This window comes from Triturus cristatus, unplaced genomic scaffold, assembly GCF_964204655.1.
Source record: "Triturus cristatus unplaced genomic scaffold, aTriCri1.1 SCAFFOLD_262, whole genome shotgun sequence".
In the NCBI taxonomy this organism is placed as follows: domain Eukaryota; kingdom Metazoa; phylum Chordata; class Amphibia; order Caudata; family Salamandridae; genus Triturus; species Triturus cristatus.
The window spans coordinates 719,639-738,263 of record NW_028187334.1 but is presented as its reverse complement, the minus strand read 5'-3'; the positions used below and the strand labels follow the sequence as shown (position 1 = coordinate 738,263).

The following is an 18,625-nucleotide window of genomic DNA, read 5'->3' as shown; positions in this document are numbered from 1 at the left end:
ACAAGGTGCAACTTTATGCACAGGACAATAAACACAGAAGAACACATACGAAAGCACTTTATTTCACAGGTATACAGTTTTCATGCTTTTAGAACACCACATACCTCTTGTGGAAATGTGGATTTTCCTGGTCAGTTATGTCCCCTATCTTGGACCCCAACGGTTCTATATGCATGTTACAAGTACATGTATGTTCCCTCCAGTTCCAGTTTCTAAGACGCAAACATATGTGTGTCTACCGTCAACATGTTCTCTGTCAGATCCGCCATCAAAGGGCTGGATATTCGATTCATAAGTATGAAAGGCCACCGACTTTATATGGCTAAGTTACTCCATTTTTACAGTTCAGGCAAGTAGGCCCGATTCTGTCCTCAAAGCCTTTCCCTGCTCTCTGTCTCTGACAGCTTCAGCTTGAGCTCGCATCTGTATCCATGAACTTTGTCCTACTCCCTGTGCAGCTAACGGTGCCTGCCTCGGCCAGTTTTCGCATGCCTGCCAAGAAGCTGTATTTCACCTTCGAATTATCTATTTTGCTCTTCAGCCGATGCATTCCTGTCTAGTGATTTAGGTAAACATTTCCTTTAGCTCACAAGCAAAGGACTCAGCCTTTCCGTCCTCCTGCAAGTGATTCATAGCCCTGCTGCCATGGAGAGTTTTCTATCCCTCGCATCTCATATAGACACTTAGACGCTTGTACACGCACACAGTCAGTATAGAATAGATTCTGTCCGAGAGTCTCTTCCTTGTGGATAACATAGTTCTTTAAACATAGGATGTTAGATATGATTTGGGATTAGGTTGACTTGACCCCCAGACTTCTCGTCTCCACATGTAGAGCTAAATGTCAAGTCCCCTTCACCCCCTAGTTGCACGTCAATTACACGTCATGCTGCTGCGCGCGCATCTATGCCAAGTATTATCTTATAGATCCACCTATGTCTGATAATGCAAACCAATCATGTTTCTTTTATTCCTTATTACGCCTAGTTTCGATTACGAACCTGTTTTGTCACTCTTCTTATCAAATGTTACGCCTTCTACATTCGTTTCATTGTAATGCACTTATTATAAAAATACATGTCTGTCAATAAATTATTGTACTTCACTTCCTGAACCCTCGTGGTGACGGAACCTGAAGGCCGCGACTCGAGTCGGCCATTTTGAATGGAATAAAGCCCATTAGAAAACCTCTTATACCACGGATTCTGCCTCTTGTTATTTTGAGCTATTTTACTTTATTTAAGATCCCGTATGAAATTCAGTCCGGTATTTTTATTTACCACATAATGGCGCCCGAACAGGGACACTTTCTCATCTCACGCGCCGGCGGTGCGTTGCAGGCCCTGTCTCCTGCCACAGCTGGACGGACCATAAACGCGTACCAGCAGGATTTCCTGTAAGCTCCCTCCGGTCAAGCGGGGGCGACTGAGGCTGCGATCAACCCAGACGAGGCGGTGAGAAGTGCGAAGTATCCCGACCAGAGCCTAGCTGAGAGAGCAAGATCCGAGGTATACAGAGGCCCACCAGGTTTTCCGAAATCCCGATGTCCAGAGGGTCCGCTGTCCGCAGTCATCGAGTCCTGTCCATTCTCTGAGGCCTTCCGTTTCAAGGAGCTACTCGGTGAGTACCATCGCCGGGGAGGCGTGTTGACGCGCACATAGGTTGTGCCGGTCAAGACGGATTTGGGTACACAAATCCGGTCTGCACTGTTTAGCAGTGTATATGTACTGTTTAGCAGTATATCAAGTATTCCGAAGTATTCAGTTATTGTCAAGAATTCAGCGTGGTGATTAGTTAGGCAGACTGTCATCATTGTTGATCATTGTTATAATGTTTAATGTTTAATGTTTAAAGTATTCAGAAAATGTCTTGCATATTGTGGTATGAATGACTGTTCATTGTTCACTGTTCATTTATTGTGTTTTTCGTATTAAGAAAATTCAAGAGTAAGTATCAGATCAGTTGTAAATATGCCGCTCTTCTCGAAGTTAAGACAGATTACTACTAGAAAAGGGGTGCTTGAAGAAGCAGTTCCTATTCCTCCTAGGGACACTCCAGGGCATTTTATGTACCATAAACATGGCTTAGATGCCATATTGTTTCTTGATCTATGGGTAGATTATACCAAGGGATTACCGGAAAGTCAAAGGTGGCCCATAGCGGGAACCTGGGATGCAGAGTGCATCATGAAAGTGGAGGAAGAGTTATGGAAAAGAAAGGTCAGACAGTCACAGAAAGACGCTGTTGAGTTATGGCGTAAAGAATCTCATAGACGAACAGAAAAAGCACGTAGACAAGAAGAGAGGAGTAAAGAAAGTTCAAATAAAGTTCAAGAAAATCTATTAATTGAGGAAGGTATCCGAGTGAGATCAGAACAAGTAAATAGACAAAGAAATGCTCTTATGAATGGTATGTATCCCCTTCTAGCCGAAGGACTACCTAAGGCTGATCCAGAGATACCAAAAGACTTGCCACCCCCATTATTTCCAATTAAGGTACATCCAAAGGGGCTTCCCAGAACCGCAGAAGATGTTTTTCTTTCCTCATATCTAGATGACGCAGCTCCCGAGTATGCTAACGCCGCACCACATAGACCGTCTGGCGGAGGGGTTCAACGTCAGGATCAGGTATCTGTCCCCGTGCAACAGCAAGTTCCGACACAAGCGTCGGCAAGCACATCTGTTTCCGCATCTGTCTCCGCAGTCGACTCTACAGAGGTATCGACACCCATAGTTGCTGTGTCACGTTCGACGAACCCATTCACACCCGACGCCCCAGATGGGGCCACGGGAGGGGCTAGCAATAACTTCACACCACCCAGAATAAATAAACTTGTTTTTCAAGAGTCAGCGCATTCACGTACACCTAAATTCGTAAGTGAACGTACGCTTAAAGAACTCCTTGTAAATTGTAGATATGACCCGGTGGTTGGTAAAGAGGATGAAATGGTCCTGGCATCATTACGTATCAGGCGAGCCGCAGAGTATTTAGCGAGGTTACCAGGGATGACTACGCATCTAGACAACATATATCATTTTGTTCAAACAGGACGAGATCCAGGATGTATTAACAGAGCTATGGAATTCCAGAAAGTAGAGATACAGGGGGAACTGTTACGTTTCCTCATAAACTGTGTAATCAGAAATCAAGATCGTCCAGGGGTAGACCCGAATGCAATGCTTACTCTTACAAGATGGAGTCAGAATATATCAGAAGGGAGACACGATAAGCAAAATTGTATAATAGCCATGTGCCGAAAAATACGTAAAGAAATAGAGCGTATTCATGAAGAAAGATTGGGAACAGACGAGTTTGAGCCAGATGAAGTATCCGAATCAGGGAACTCCGCAAGACAGTCAGAGACCATAGCCTATGTAGGCAGAGGAAGATCCTGTGATAATGCTAGATGTTTTCCTGATCCAATACATTCTGTATGCCCAAAAAACAGCAGAACGTATCCGACGCCTGTAATAAATCTGAAGTCTCCTGAACATTCGTTTCAAGCCGCAGACAAGATACTACGAGAACGAAGGGGTTACCACCTCCTCGATTCCATGGATGAGCAAGAATTAGCCAGATCAGCCGTTCACTGGATTGACAGTCCTGAAAAATACGGTGATGAGACCGTAGCACACACGTTTCTCAATCTCAGTACAGATGAACAACGCTTAGCTGGAATCTATATGATTCAGCAACTCCTCATATTATATAAGTGCCAACATGCTGACCCTGGTCCTTTACCTGATATATTAACGGAACTACTCACAAACAGATGGAGAGGTTCTAGTAACAAGCTAATTAAAGAGATATTAGTGTCACGTAAACAGTATGTCCTTTTTGTAAGTCCGGATTCTCTCTCGCTGCCCCACAGAGAAAGAACGCCGTACTATATGGATAGACAAAATCCTTTACGGGAAGTGCACCCAATAAAAGGCGAAGACAATGAGTTTCACCGTGTATTTGTTTACACACCCATATCAAAAATGGAATTATTAGAAATGAAAAAAGTAGTACCCAGTCATGACAAGGACCCAGCGGGTTTCCACCGAGAAATTAAAGACATGTTACTGATGGGAGAGTACACCTTTCCTGATATTATGACGATATTAAAGGTGCTTTTGCCTGCTGGCATTTATGAAAAACTGAAAGAAAAAGAGTGGGAAGTAGGAGACCAAAAGATAGACTGGACAGCATTAGCAGAGGAAGAAAGGGGCCGAGCTGCAGGTTCAGGGCTCGGGGATAAAGTTAAACTGTTACCAGGTTTACTAGTACAGGTACTGCCACGTTTATTAACTACAAAAAAGGAAGATTGGGGTGCAATCACAGCCTGCAAACAAAAGCAAGATGAAGACACAAGCGATTATTATGCTCGATTTGAAAAATGTTTTGGTATAAATAGTGGTATAAAAGCAAGTAGTGATTCATATCCACATTTATTTGTGACAAAATTAGTGGAAAATGCATTACCTCCAGTAAAGAATAGAATATTGAAATTCGAGAGTACCTGGCAAAGTAACACTCCGTCGCAAATGCTACAAATGTTACAGTATCATCACAATAGAATTAGGGATGAACAAGAACACGAGCATAGACGCATGAAGGATACAAAAATGAAAATGCTAGTTTCTCAGACAGTACCAGCAGATGGTCACAAAAAGGGTGTGACACATTCTGGTGATTCTGCAGTTCCTGTAAAAGGAACCTGCAATTACTGTAAACAACTAGGCCATTATGTACATGATTGTCCAGTCCTGAAACGTAATATAGCTACAGGTATTGCAAAAGAGAGACCACGATTAGTTAGACAAGATCAGAATGAACAAGGAACTATGCAGCATGGACAGTCCATGCCAGTTCAGCAACAGTCCATGCCAGCCTCACAGCAACCCATACAGTTTGTGCCAGCTGCACCACCGTTGCCTGCTCCTGCCACACAAACAACAACACGACAAATGTATCAGACTGCACAGTATGAATACCCTGAATATCAGCATTACGCATGAACCAGCCTAGAGAGGGAAGTTGACTTACCGCTTATCGAGATTCCTGTAGATCAAGAAGGACCTTATGTACATAGTGAATTATTAGGTCAAGATAGAAAATTCTTACTCGATACAGGGGCAAGTCGAACAACTATAAAACGTAGTGAAGTTCCAGGGGCACCCCTCTCAGGCTCTCAAAATGTTTCCCTTGGTTTTTCGGGAAAACCTATTGTTAATGAAGTATCACAGCCTCTACCACTTACGATAGGACCTTTGACACGAACTACAGATTTATTGCTTACTAAATCATGCCCAGAAAATCTGTTAGGAATTAAAACTCTGAAAGCACTAGGAGCCATAATATGTTGTTCTCCAGAAGGAGTAAGGTTGTTTTTACGGGATTTTAAAGGTCACTATGTGTCTAGAGACATGGATCCCCGACTACAGACTTTACCAGTACATCTATGGGCACAAGGCCCTACGGATGTTGGCTGCATGAACATTACACCCTATCGAGTTACATTGAAAGCAGGAGTGGTACTACCACGAATGCGACAATACAAGTTACCGCATGATGCTGTAGTGGCTTTGCTGAAAATCATTGATGAGCTGATTGCCCAGGGAGTAGTTGTAGAAACAGACTCCAATGTATGTAATTCACCGATAATTCCGATTCTTAAACGAACTGACCCTACTGCCCCACCAGTATACCGATTGGTTATTGATTTGCGTGAACTAAACAAGTGTATTGTACCACAATTCCCTGTGGTCCCTGATATATCATCATTGTTGACAGCAATTGATTCCGAAGCAACATTTTTTACTGTAATTGATCTCAAGAATGCTTTTTTCAGCGTCCCAATAGATCCGGAAAGCCAATACTTGTTCGGATTCAGTTTAAATGGGCGCAGCTTTAAATTCTCACGCGCTCCCCAAGGATTTACAGAAAGCCCCAGCATCTACAGCCAAGCACTGAAACGAGAACTTGACAGTATCCACATGCCAGTCAATACTGCACTGCTTCAATATGTCGATGATCTGCTGATCACCGCGAGAAGCGAGTCAGAATGTGAAAAAGCTTCTCTGACAGTTTTACATTTCCTAGCCGACAAGGGGCACAAGGTGTCCCCTTCTAAGCGGCAATTCTGTGTTCAGCGAGTTATTTATCTTGGTCACTCGCTGTCCAAGGAGGGAAGGCAGCTTACACCAGATCGCATCCAGTTAATTGCTAACATGTCAATACCCCAGACACAGAAGGAGGTGCGAGCTTTCATAGGCCTCACTTCATATTGTAGGCAGTGGATCCCTCAGTACGCATTTCTAGCAAAACCACTCATTCAGTTAACCACACAGGAGGCAGCCACATCGACTGTTCTCCCTTGGACTCAGGAACATACACAAGCTTTTGAAAGCCTAAAGAAAGCTTTATGTCAAGCACCTGTTTTAGCAACACCATGTTATAGCAAACATTTTACACTCTTTGTTACAGAACGCGAAGGTACTGCCTTGTCAGTACTCACTCAGGATCAAGCAGGATCACGCAAGCCATGTGCTTATTTTTCCAGTACATTAGATCCCGTAGCTCAGGCTTTGCCTGCATGCCTGAAATCAGTGGCAGCGACAGCTTTAGCAATCAGACAAAGCGATGCCATAGTATTAGGACACCCATTGACAGTTCAAGTACCACATGCAGTAGAGGTTCTTGTGAACCGAACACAAACACAACACTTGACCATAGCAAGACTTACCGGTTATGAACTGACATTGTTTCAACCACACATAGAGATCCGACGGTGTAATACATTGAATCCTGCTACACTATTACCTGTAATTGGAACAGACCCACTAGCTCATGATTGTGTTGAAATCATTGAAATAAAGACGAAACCTAGACAAGACTTGACAGACGTTCCATTGTTAGATCCAGACCTGACGTTGTATGTAGACGGATCGTGCATGAGAACAAGTACAGGAGATTTAGTGGCCGCGTATGCAGTCACAACAGACACTGAAGTTATTGAGACACATTGTATAGATACTTTGTCAGCCCAAGCAGCAGAACTTATTGCTCTAACGCAAGCCTGTATTCAAGCCACAAATAAGAAAGTTAATGTATACACTGACTCACGTTATGCATTCGGAGTTGTACACGACTTCGGCGTGCTGTGGCGAGAGAGAGGTTATCTAACGTCCCATGGTGCCCACATTCAGCACGGACCCCTCATTCATGCTTTGTTAGACGCAATACATCTACCCACTGCTATATCGATTATGAAATGTAAAGCACACACGAAGGTTACTGATACCATTTCTCAAGGCAATGATTTAGCTGACAGAACAGCTAAACAGACTGCTCAGAATCGCACATTAGACATGACAAAGCCAATAGTTCAGACACCAACACAGTGTATGACAATTAAGGATCCCACACTTGACGTAATTGACATACAGACACATGCCACAGCAGAAGAAATAAAGAAGTGGACTGAACTAGGAGGGATCCAGACAGATCAAGGATGGATGACGAAGGAGAAATCTGTATGGTTTCTCCCTGATTCCATGGTTCAAGCCATTATAGCTACAGTTCACAGTCCAGCACATTTAGGAGAGAAGGCTATGCTAGACAGCATTCAGCACATTTGGTTCAATAAACATTTACGAGCAGCAGCTAAACAAAAAGTTCGTACCTGTATGATATGTTGTCAGTTTAATCCAGGAAAGAGTGTTCCCGTAGAGCAGGGTGGATTTCAGCCTCCTGACCATCCTTTTGAAGTCCTCCAGATGGATTATATTCAGATGGAACGTTGTCGAGGATTCAAATATGTCCTCGTAGTTGTCTGCGCTCTCTCCCGTTGGACAGAGGCGTATCCCGTATCAGATTACACTGCCCCGACTACTGCCAAGCAGCTAGTTCGAGAATTCTTCCCACGGTACGGTTTACCACGTGTTGTATATTCAGATAACGGTCAGCCTTTCTCATCCGAATTAATGAAACATGTCTCACTTTTGTTGGGATATCAGTGGAAATTCCACTGTGTCCGACACCCCGAGGCAGCAGGTCTCGTGGAACGACATAATCAACTTTTAAAAATCAGATTGTCTAAAATATGTCAGGAAAAAGGTGTGGACTGGATAGTAGCCTTACCAGTTGCGCTATTCTACATGAGAATGGTAGCACACTCTCGAACAGGGCTATCCCCTTATGAAGTGATCTTTGGTAGACCACCGAATATGTGGGGGACGCCTATACCCCGTAAAATAACTGATGTTGACTGTAATATGCTGACAGATTACCTGGCTTCCTTGATGTCTGCACTACAATCTTGTCGTTCACAGGTAGTCGCAGCTTTTCCCGACAACACCGAGGTGAAACCTCATGATGTAATTCCCGGTGATTATGTTCTCATCAGAAATTTTGATCGGAAAACCCAACTGGAGCCAAGGTGGAGGCTTCCTAAGTTGGTCCTGCTAACGACCAGAACAGCTGTGAAGATCGAAGGGAGGAAAGGCTGGGTGCATTCCAGCCATATCAAAAAATTTCATGGACTTCCTCCTGACACAGACAGTACTGCCCGTGTGTCTTCCCCCATTGACTCAAAGCTACCTTTGGCTGAGGCCAGTAGCACCGAACTCTATAAACAGAAACTCAGGTCCAGATCCAAGCTGTCGGACGATTTGATTGTTTAAGTCCTCTCCAAGGTGAAGCGGTTGAATCTGTCCCGACATGTACCCCTTAGGTCTGAATCATGTAGAGTCCAGAATCATAATGAAACGACATGCTTATTGTAAATCACTGCGTAACCACTGTATTGTGACTTTATTAATTTTGTTTTCCTTGAGTTTTTTAATAGTTACTGCAAGTATATTGTTGCATATGTATTATCCTGTTTCTAAACGTACTTTCAATATAACTGGTGAACATTCTTTTAGTGACCTACCGCCACATGAGTTGTCCTATAGACTTGCGCTGCGCAATAACACATTCATTAGTATGTTACATCATTCCCATCAGACTAGTAATGCCACCAATTGTTGGGTGTGTGGCCGACTCCCTCCCTATCAGAATACCAAAGGAGTTCTGCCTTTCTTTCCACATCCATTCACACACAATGGCTCCTGTGGAGCATGGTTTAGTTTATTAAATTCCATAGACCCAGACACAGCCGTTTATCAACAACATTGGATATGGGGAAATCTGAATCTAGTTTTATTCAAAGTCTGTCACCCTAATAAGGAGGGTCACCCCAGTAGAACAGGAACTGATTTAGAGAATGAAGTGTATAAATTAGGTAATTTTACGCCTAATCTTATGATTCTGAATGTCAAATCCGAAGTTGAACTAATTCTGCCCACTATGTCAGTATTTCCAGTTAAGGGTGAATTATGTGTAAGAAAAGTTGGTTCCATACATATGGGCCATAGCCAATGCGTTACTACAATAGAATATAGTGATCAAGGTAAATCTTCATTTAGAGCTTCTCGCCATTCTTACTTTATATGTGGTCAGACGGCATATATGCGTCTGCCTCTAGATTGGGATGGTACCTGTTACATAGCATTCCTTTTGCCACCTGTTTTCCTAGCTCCCCCTGATTATTATCGAAATGTTCATTTAGTACACAATAGAGAGCGAAGAGATCTCCCAGTTGTCGATTATACTGAGACAGCATGGGACAAATATGTAGATTTCAATAAAGGTATCTTTCCCTATATAGGTACTATATCAAATAGTAAGCTGATACGCAGACTCACCAAGACTCTTGAAGCTGTAGTAAACGAGACTATAGCCGCCCTAGGCAATCTGACAGAGGAACAATCAGTGATGAGAATTGTTGTTCTCCAGAATCGTCTTGTCCTTGACGTCATCCTGGCCGATAGGGGCGGAGCTTGCAGGGTCATCGGATCCAGCTGCTGCATATTCATACCAGAAAATTCGCCATCTGTATATAAAGCTATAACACGCCTTCATAAGATTGTAAGCCAGATACACGAAAATCCAGGCACTTGGACGTGGTCCGGGTGGTTTTGGAGTGTGATATCAGCCTGGGGATGGAGAGTTCTATCCTTCCTAGGTATTGGCCTTCTTATGCTCTTCAGTTGTTGTTTATGCCTACAATGTGGACCAGTGATTTGTGGTCTGTGTGCCACATCATGCATTCCATATCAAAGTTCTCGTTCAAAATGCCGGAAGAAGAAGGAAGAAGAAATGATGCTCCATGAGCAAATCGATGGAATGATGAAGATTGATATCTCTTGAAGGGCAAGAAGGGGACAAGGAGGGAATGTGGAAATGTGGATTTTCCTGGTCAGTTATGTCCCCTATCTTGGACCCCAACGGTTCTATATGCATGTTACAAGTACATGTATGTTCCCTCCAGTTCCAGTTTCTAAGACGCAAACATATGTGTGTCTACCGTCAACATGTTCTCTGTCAGATCCGCCATCAAAGGGCTGGATATTCGATTCATAAGTATGAAAGGCCACCGACTTTATATGGCTAAGTTACTCCATTTTTACAGTTCAGGCAAGTAGGCCCGATTCTGTCCTCAAAGCCTTTCCCTGCTCTCTGTCTCTGACAGCTTCAGCTTGAGCTCGCATCTGTATCCATGAACTTTGTCCTACTCCCTGTGCAGCTAACGGTGCCTGCCTCGGCCAGTTTTCGCATGCCTGCCAAGAAGCTGTATTTCACCTTCGAATTATCTATTTTGCTCTTCAGCCGATGCATTCCTGTCTAGTGATTTAGGTAAACATTTCCTTTAGCTCACAAGCAAAGGACTCAGCCTTTCCGTCCTCCTGCAAGTGATTCATAGCCCTGCTGCCATGGAGAGTTTTCTATCCCTCGCATCTCATATAGACACTTAGACGCTTGTACACGCACACAGTCAGTATAGAATAGATTCTGTCCGAGAGTCTCTTCCTTGTGGATAACATAGTTCTTTAAACATAGGATGTTAGATATGATTTGGGATTAGGTTGACTTGACCCCCAGACTTCTCGTCTCCACATGTAGAGCTAAATGTCAAGTCCCCTTCACCCCCTAGTTGCACGTCAATTACACGTCATGCTGCTGCGCGCGCATCTATGCCAAGTATTATCTTATAGATCCACCTATGTCTGATAATGCAAACCAATCATGTTTCTTTTATTCCTTATTACGCCTAGTTTCGATTACGAACCTGTTTTGTCACTCTTCTTATCAAATGTTACGCCTTCTACATTCGTTTCATTGTAATGCACTTATTATAAAAATACATGTCTGTCAATAAATTATTGTACTTCACTTCCTGAACCCTCGTGGTGACGGAACCTGAAGGCCGCGACTCGAGTCGGCCATTTTGAATGGAATAAAGCCCATTAGAAAACCTCTTATACCACGGATTCTGCCTCTTGTTATTTTGAGCTATTTTACTTTATTTAAGATCCCGTATGAAATTCAGTCCGGTATTTTTATTTACCAGCTATTTAGGGTCCTGTATCCGACTCACAAAATTTCCTTGCCTGCGACCTCTCTCTCTACACAAACAACTACAGCACAGGAAGTAGGAAGGCAATAGGTGGGGCAGTTTATGCAAATTTATGCTGCCAATGTGCCTTGCAGATTCATGCAGAATTTCTAGATCCTTGCTGGATACAAGAGAGTAGGCCTTGTTCCAGATAAACTATCCCTAGCAGGGAAAGTCTGAGCACAGGCACTCTTTTGCTCTTTAGCCCCTGGCCTGGGACTCACCCTCACTTGCTGAGGCGTGAAATTCTGCATACCAACTTTGCACAGAAGGTATGTTTGTGGTTGTTTGGGGATGGATGGGAGGTCAAGAGCAGGGAAAAGCAGGTCTCCTTCACTACTAGACTCCTCTTCTATGCCTCCCTGCCATTCACTCACTCTGTCTTTGTTTCATTCTCTCCTTCCACAACACTCCTTCTCACTCACTCGCTCTATCACTTGTATTTTTGCCCTTGCTCTGCATTCTATAGTGGAAACAGCTCTTGAATGAAGCATCTGAAAATGACGTGACAAAATTTAAAACCTCCTTATTGGAAACCTAAAACATCACAAGACTTAATGTAACCCATTTCTTTCATAAAAAAGATTTTTAAAGTACCCCACAAAAGAAATATAAAACACCACGAGTGCTAGAAGAATATTACATTAACGTTAAAGATAGAATAGGGCAAATGCATTTGCAGTTGAAACTGAAGTTTGGTACTTATTCAGATATTTACATTGCCAATTTTTAGCTGAGATTCTAAAGGAACTGAGAGAGAAAATGGAATTCAAGTTTTGTCAGAAGTGGGATTTGAACCCATGCCTCCAGGAGAGACTGCGGCCTTAACGCAGCGCCTTAGACCACTCGGCCATCCTGACCCCATGCTGCTTTTTCATCTAAAGGGTGAGAAAGATATTAGGAACCAAAAAATGCACAGAGCTTAGGCCAATAGTGGCTAGAGCAAGAAAAAAACTCACTGCACTCTTCCAAGAAGACAATCCTATAAGCCACTGCGAGGGAAATGATCATATTTCTCAAGAAAAAAATTAGAGTAAACACAGGACTGTCAGAAGTGGGATTTGAACCCACGCCTCCAGAGGAGACTGCGACCTGAACGCAGCGCCTTAGACCACTCGGCCATCCTGACTTGCTTTCCCAGCATCTTCCAGAGGCCAGACAGCCATGCAGGTGAGGTACTGAAAAGGAATGCCCTCAATATATTTATCCTATTATATGCACTTCCAACAGATCTTTGAACAATCTGTACAGAGCAGGACCTATGGAGAACTCTTTAGAACTTTGAGGCGAACAAAGAGAAAGTGCTATTCACCAGCCACTTGAACGGCTCAAAGCTGCTTTGAAATTGAGACAATAGCCACCTCTTGGCTGGCTAAAGCAATTTCAACAAGGGATCTCAAAGTCACAACATAGGGTGGAGTATGCAAATTTAAGCAGCCCCTGATCAAAGCCCTAAGGAAATTACTGTAAGTGTGCTGGAGTCCAGTTGTCTACCAGATGCATGGCATTCTTCCAAATTTGCAGGGCCCGTCTGGCCAGGGCATACAAGAGCATGACTCTTCCAGATGACCTCTTACATGGGTCCTATGCTCATTTGGTAAGGATTGCGCTTTGTCAGCAAGACGTTATAGAACCTAAATATATGAGAAACCCCATGTCTCTTGACAAGAGGAGAACGGAATAACGTGCCAGGTGAAGACCAACAGATGCAACTTCCATCAGATGTTAACCTGATAAAGGAGATTAAATCTCCAAAAGGCATGTCAGAAGTGGGATTCGAACTCACGCCTCCAAAGGAGACTGTGGCCTAAACACAGCACCTTAGACCTCTCGGCCATCCTGACAGTATAGGCTTTTAAGAAATGAATAAAAGTTACTCAGAAACGTCTACCTCCATGCAAGCCTGAAATAATTTAAACCTTCAAACACAAGGTGCAACTTTATGCACAGGACAATAAACACAGAAGAACACATACGAAAGCACTTTATTTCACAGGTATACAGTTTTCATGCTTTTAGAACACCACATACCTCTCACCAGCTATTTAGGGTCCTGTATCCGACTCACAACATTTCCTTGCCTGCGACCTCTCTCTCTACACAAACAACTACAGCACAGGAAGTAGGAAGGCAATAGGTGGGGCAGTTTATGCAAATTTATGCTGCCAATGTGCCTTGCAGATTCATGCAGGATTTCTAGATCCTTGCTGGATACAAGAGAGTAGGCCTTGTTCCAGATAAACTATCCCTAGCAGGGAAAGTCTGAGCACAGGCACTCTTTTGCTCTTTAGCCCCTGGCCTGGGACTCACCCTCACTTGCTGAGGCGTGAAATTCTGCATACCAACTTTGCACAGAAGGTATGTTTGTGGTTGTTTGGGGATGGGTGGGAGGTCAAGAGCAGGGAAAAGCAGGTCTCCTTCACTACTAGACTCCTCTTCTATGCCTCCCTGCCATTCACTCACTCTGTCTTTGTTTCATTCTCTCCTTCCACAACACTCCTTCTCACTCACTCGCTCTATCACTTGTATTTTTGCCCTTGCTCTGCATTCTATAGTGGAAACAGCTCTTGAATGAAGCATCTGAAAATGACGTGACATAAAATTTAAAACCTCCTTATTGGAAACCTAAAACATCACAAGACTTAATGTAACCCATTTCTTTCATAAAAAAGATTTTTAAAGTACCCCACAAAAGAAATATAAAACACCACGAGTGCTAGAAGAATATTACATTAACGTTAAAGATAGAATAGGGCAAATGCATTTGCAGTTGAAACTGAAGTTTGGTACTTATTCAGATATTATTTACATTGCCAATTTTTAGCTGAGATTCTAAAGGAACTGAGAGAGAAAATGGAATTCAAGTTTTGTCAGAAGTGGGATTCGAACCCACGCCTCCCGGAGAGACTGCGGCCTTAACACAGCGCCTTAGACCACTCGGCCATCCTGACCTCATGCTGCTGTTTCATCTAAAGGGTGAGAAATATATTAGGAACCAAAAAATGCACAGAGCTTAGGCCAATAGTGGCTAGAGCAAGAAAAAAACTCACTGCACTCTTCCAAGAAGACAATCCTATAAGCCACTGCGAGGGAAATGATCATATTTCTCAAGAAAAATGTAGAGTAAACACAGGACTGTCAGAAGTCGGATTTGAACCCACGCCTCCAGAGGAGACTGCGACCTGAACGCAGCGCCTTAGACCACTCGGCCATCCTGACTTGCTTTCCCAGCTTCTTCCAGAGGCCAGACAGCCATGCAGGTGAGGTACTGAAAAGGAATGCCCTCAATTTATTTATTCTATTATATGCACTTCCAACAGATCTTTGAACAATCTGTACAGAGCAGGACCTATGGAGAACTCTTTAGAACTTTGAGGCGAACAAAGAGAAAGTGCTATTCACCAGCCACTTGAACGGCTCAAAGCTGCTTTGAAATTGAGACAATAGCCACCTCTTGGCTGTCTAAAGCAATTTCAACAAGGGATCTCAAAGTCACAACATAGGGTGGAGTATGCAAATTTAAGCAGCCCCTGATCAAAGCCCTGAGGAAATTGCTGTAAGTGTGCTGGAGTCCATTTGTCTACCAGATGAATGGCATTCTTCCAAATTTGCAGGGCCCGTCTGGCCAGGGCATACAAGAGCATGACTCTTCCAGATGACCTCTTACATGGGTCCTATGCTCATTTGGTAAGGATTGCGCTTTGTCAGCAAGACGTTATAGAACCTAAATATATGAGAAACCCCATCTCTCTTGACAAGAGGAGAACGGAATAACGTGCCAAGTGAAGACCAACAGATGCAACTTCCATCAGATGTTAACCTGATAAAGGAGATTAAATCTCCAAAAGGCATGTCAGAAGTGGGATTCGAACCCACGCCTCCAAAGGAGACTGTGGCCTAAACACAGCGCCTTAGACCTCTCGGCCATCCTGACAGTATAGGCTTTTAAGGAATGAATAAAAGTTACTCAGAAACGTCTACCTCCATGCAAGCCTGAAATAATTTAAACCTTCAAACACAAGGTGCAACTTTATGCACAGGACAATAAACACAGAAGAACACATACGAAAGCACTTTATTTCACAGGTATACAGTTTTCACGCTTTTAGAACACCACATACCTCTCACCAGCTATTTAGGGTCCTGTATCCGACTCACAAAATTTCCTTGCCTGCGACCTCTCTCTCTACACAAACAACTACAGCACAGGAAGTAGGAAGGCAATAGGTGGGGCAGTTTATGCAAATTTATGCTGCCAATGTGCCTTGCAGATTCATGCAGGATTTCTAGATCCTTGCTGGATACAAGAGAGTAGGCCTTGTTCCAGATAAACTATCCCTAGCAGGGAAAGTCTGAGCACAGGCACTCTTTTGCTCTTTAGCCCCTGGCCTGGGACTCACCCTCACTTGCTGAGGCGTGAAATTCTGCATACCAACTTTGCACAGAAGGTATGTTTGTGGATGGGTGGGAGGTCAAGAGCAGGGAAAAGCAGGTCTCCTTCACTACTAGACTCCTCTTCTATGCCTCCCTGCCATTCACTCACTCTGTCTTTGTTTCATTCTCTCCTTCCACAACACTCCTTCTCACTCACTCGCTCTATCACTTGTATTTTTGCCCTTGCTCTGCATTCTATAGTGGAAACAGCTCTTGAATGAAGCATCTGAAAATGACGTGACAAAATTTAAAACCTCCTTATTGGAAACCTAAAACATCACAAGACTTAATGTAACCCATTTCTTTCATAAAAAAGATTTTTAAAGTACCCCACAAAAGAAATATAAAACACCACGAGTGCTAGAAGAATATTACATTAACGTTAAAGATAGAATAGGGCAAATGCATTTGCAGTTGAAACTGAAGTTTGGTACTTATTCAGATATTATTTACATTGCCAATTTTTAGCTGAGATTCTAAAGGAACTGAGAGAGAAAATGGAATTCAAGTTTTGTCAGAAGTGGGATTCGAACCCATGCCTCCAGGAGAGACTGCGGCCTTAACGCAGCGCCTTAGACCACTCGGCCATCCTGACCCCATGCTGCTTTTTCATCTAAAGGGTGAGAAAGATATTAGGAACCAAAAAATGCACAGAGCTTAGGCCAATAGTGGCTAGAGCAAGAAAAAAACTCACTGCACTCTTCCAAGAAGACAATCCTATAAGCCACTGCGAGGGAAATGATCATATTTCTCAAGAAAAAAAGTAGAGTAAACACAGGACTGTCAGAAGTGGGATTTGAACCCACGCCTCCAGAGGAGACTGCGACCTGAACGCAGCGCCTTAGACCACTCGGCCATCCTGACTTGCTTTCCCAGCTTCTTCCAGAGGCCACACAGCCATGCAGGTGAGGTACTGAAAAGGAATGCCCTCAATTTATTTATCCTATTATATGCACTTCCAACAGATCTTTGAACAATCTGTACAGAGCAGGACCTATGGAGAACTCTTTAGAACTTTGAGGCGAACAAAGAGAAAGTGCTATTCACCAGCCACTTGAACGGCTCAAAGCTGCTTTGAAATTGAGACAATAGCCACCTCTTGGCTGGCTAAAGCAATTTCAACAAGGGATCTCAAAGTCACAACATAGGGTGGAGTATGCAAATTTAAGCAGCCCCTGATCAAAGCCCTGAGGAAATTGCTGTAAGTGTGCTGGAGTCCAGTTGTCTACCAGATGAATGGCATTCTTCCAAATTTGCAGGGCCCGTCTGGCCAGGGCATACAAGAGCATGACTCTTCCAGATGACCTCTTACATGGGTCCTATGCTCATTTGGTAAGGATTGCGCTTTGTCAGCAAGACGTTATAGAACCTAAATTTATGAGAAACCCCATCTCTCTTGACAAGAGGAGAACGGAATAACGTGCCAAGTGAAGACCAACAGATGCAACTTCCATCAGATGTTAACCTGATAAAGGAGATTAAATCTCCAAAAGGCATGTCAGAAGTGGGATTCGAACCCATGCCTCCAAAGGAGACTGTGGCTTAAACACAGCGCCTTAGACCTCTCGGCCATCCTGACAGTATAGGCTTTTAAGGAATGAATAAAAGTTACTCAGAAACGTCTACCTCCATGCAAGCCTGAAATAATTTAAACCTTCAAACACAAGGTGCAACTTTATGCACAGGACAATAAACACAGAAGAACACATACGAAAGCACTTTATTTCACAGGTATACAGTTTTCATGCTTTTAGAACACCACATACCTCTCACCAGCTATTTAGGGTCCTGTATCCGACTCACAACATTTCCTTGCCTGCGACCTCTCTCTCTACACAAACAACTACAGCACAGGAAGTAGGAAGGCAATAGGTGGGGCAGTTTATGCAAATTTATCCTGCCAATGTGCCTTGCAGATTCATGCAGGATTTCTAGATCCTTGCTGGATACAAGAGAGTAGGCCTTGTTCCAGATAAACTATCCCTAGCAGGGAAAGTCTGAGCACAGGCACTCTTTTGCTCTTTAGCCCCTGGCCTGGGACTCACCCTCACTTGCTGAGGCGTGAAATTCTGCATACCAACTTTGCACAGAAGGTATGTTTGTGGTTGTTTGGGGATGGGTGGGAGGTCAAGAGCAGGGAAAAGCAGGTCTCCTTCACTACTAGACTCCTCTTCTATGCCTCCCTGCCATTCACTCACTCTGTCTTTGTTTCATTCTCTCCTTCCACAACACTCCTTCTCACTCACTCGCTCTATCACTTGTATTTTTGCCCTTGCTCTGCATTCTATAGTGGAAACAGCTCTTGAATGAAGCATCTGAAAATGACGTGACAAAATTTAAAACCTCCTTATTGGAAACCTAAAACATCACAAGACTTAATGTAACCCATTTCTTTCATAAAAAAGATTTTTAAAGTACCCCACAAAACAAATATAAAACACCACGAGTGCTAGAAGAAAATTACATTAACGTTAAAGATAGAATAGGGCAAATGCATTTGCAGTTGAAACTGAAGTTTGGTACTTATTCAGATATTATTTACATTGCCAATTTTTAGCTGAGATTCTAAAGGAACTGAGAGAGAGAATGGAATTCAAGTTTTGTCAGAAGTGGGATTCGAACCCATGCCTCCAGGAGAGACTGCGGCCTTAACGCAGCGCCTTAGACCACTCGGCCATCCTGACCCCATGCTGCTTTTTCATCTAA

General features: G+C 43.4%; 7 non-coding genes across 7 annotated transcripts; all 7 read right to left on the bottom strand.

Moving 5' to 3' along the window:
* Nucleotides 1–12,262: 12,262 nt before the first annotated feature.
* TRNAL-AAG (transfer RNA leucine (anticodon AAG)) lies at nt 12,263–12,345 on the bottom strand. The gene has a single exon. It is a non-coding gene; the product is annotated as a tRNA-Leu (tRNA).
* A 186-nt stretch (nt 12,346–12,531) lies between these two features.
* TRNAL-CAG (transfer RNA leucine (anticodon CAG)) lies at nt 12,532–12,614 on the bottom strand. Its single transcript has one exon. It is a non-coding gene; the product is annotated as a tRNA-Leu (tRNA).
* A 1,739-nt stretch (nt 12,615–14,353) lies between these two features.
* TRNAL-AAG (transfer RNA leucine (anticodon AAG)) lies at nt 14,354–14,436 on the bottom strand. The gene has a single exon. It is a non-coding gene; the product is annotated as a tRNA-Leu (tRNA).
* A 900-nt stretch (nt 14,437–15,336) lies between these two features.
* TRNAL-UAG (transfer RNA leucine (anticodon UAG)) lies at nt 15,337–15,419 on the bottom strand. Its single transcript has one exon. It is a non-coding gene; the product is annotated as a tRNA-Leu (tRNA).
* A 1,012-nt stretch (nt 15,420–16,431) lies between these two features.
* Nucleotides 16,432–16,514, bottom strand: TRNAL-AAG (transfer RNA leucine (anticodon AAG)). Its single transcript has one exon. It is a non-coding gene; the product is annotated as a tRNA-Leu (tRNA).
* A 186-nt stretch (nt 16,515–16,700) lies between these two features.
* TRNAL-CAG (transfer RNA leucine (anticodon CAG)) lies at nt 16,701–16,783 on the bottom strand. Its single transcript has one exon. It is a non-coding gene; the product is annotated as a tRNA-Leu (tRNA).
* Nucleotides 16,784–18,520: 1,737 nt separating this feature from the next.
* Nucleotides 18,521–18,603, bottom strand: TRNAL-AAG (transfer RNA leucine (anticodon AAG)). Its single transcript has one exon. It is a non-coding gene; the product is annotated as a tRNA-Leu (tRNA).
* Nucleotides 18,604–18,625: the final 22 nt, after the last annotated feature.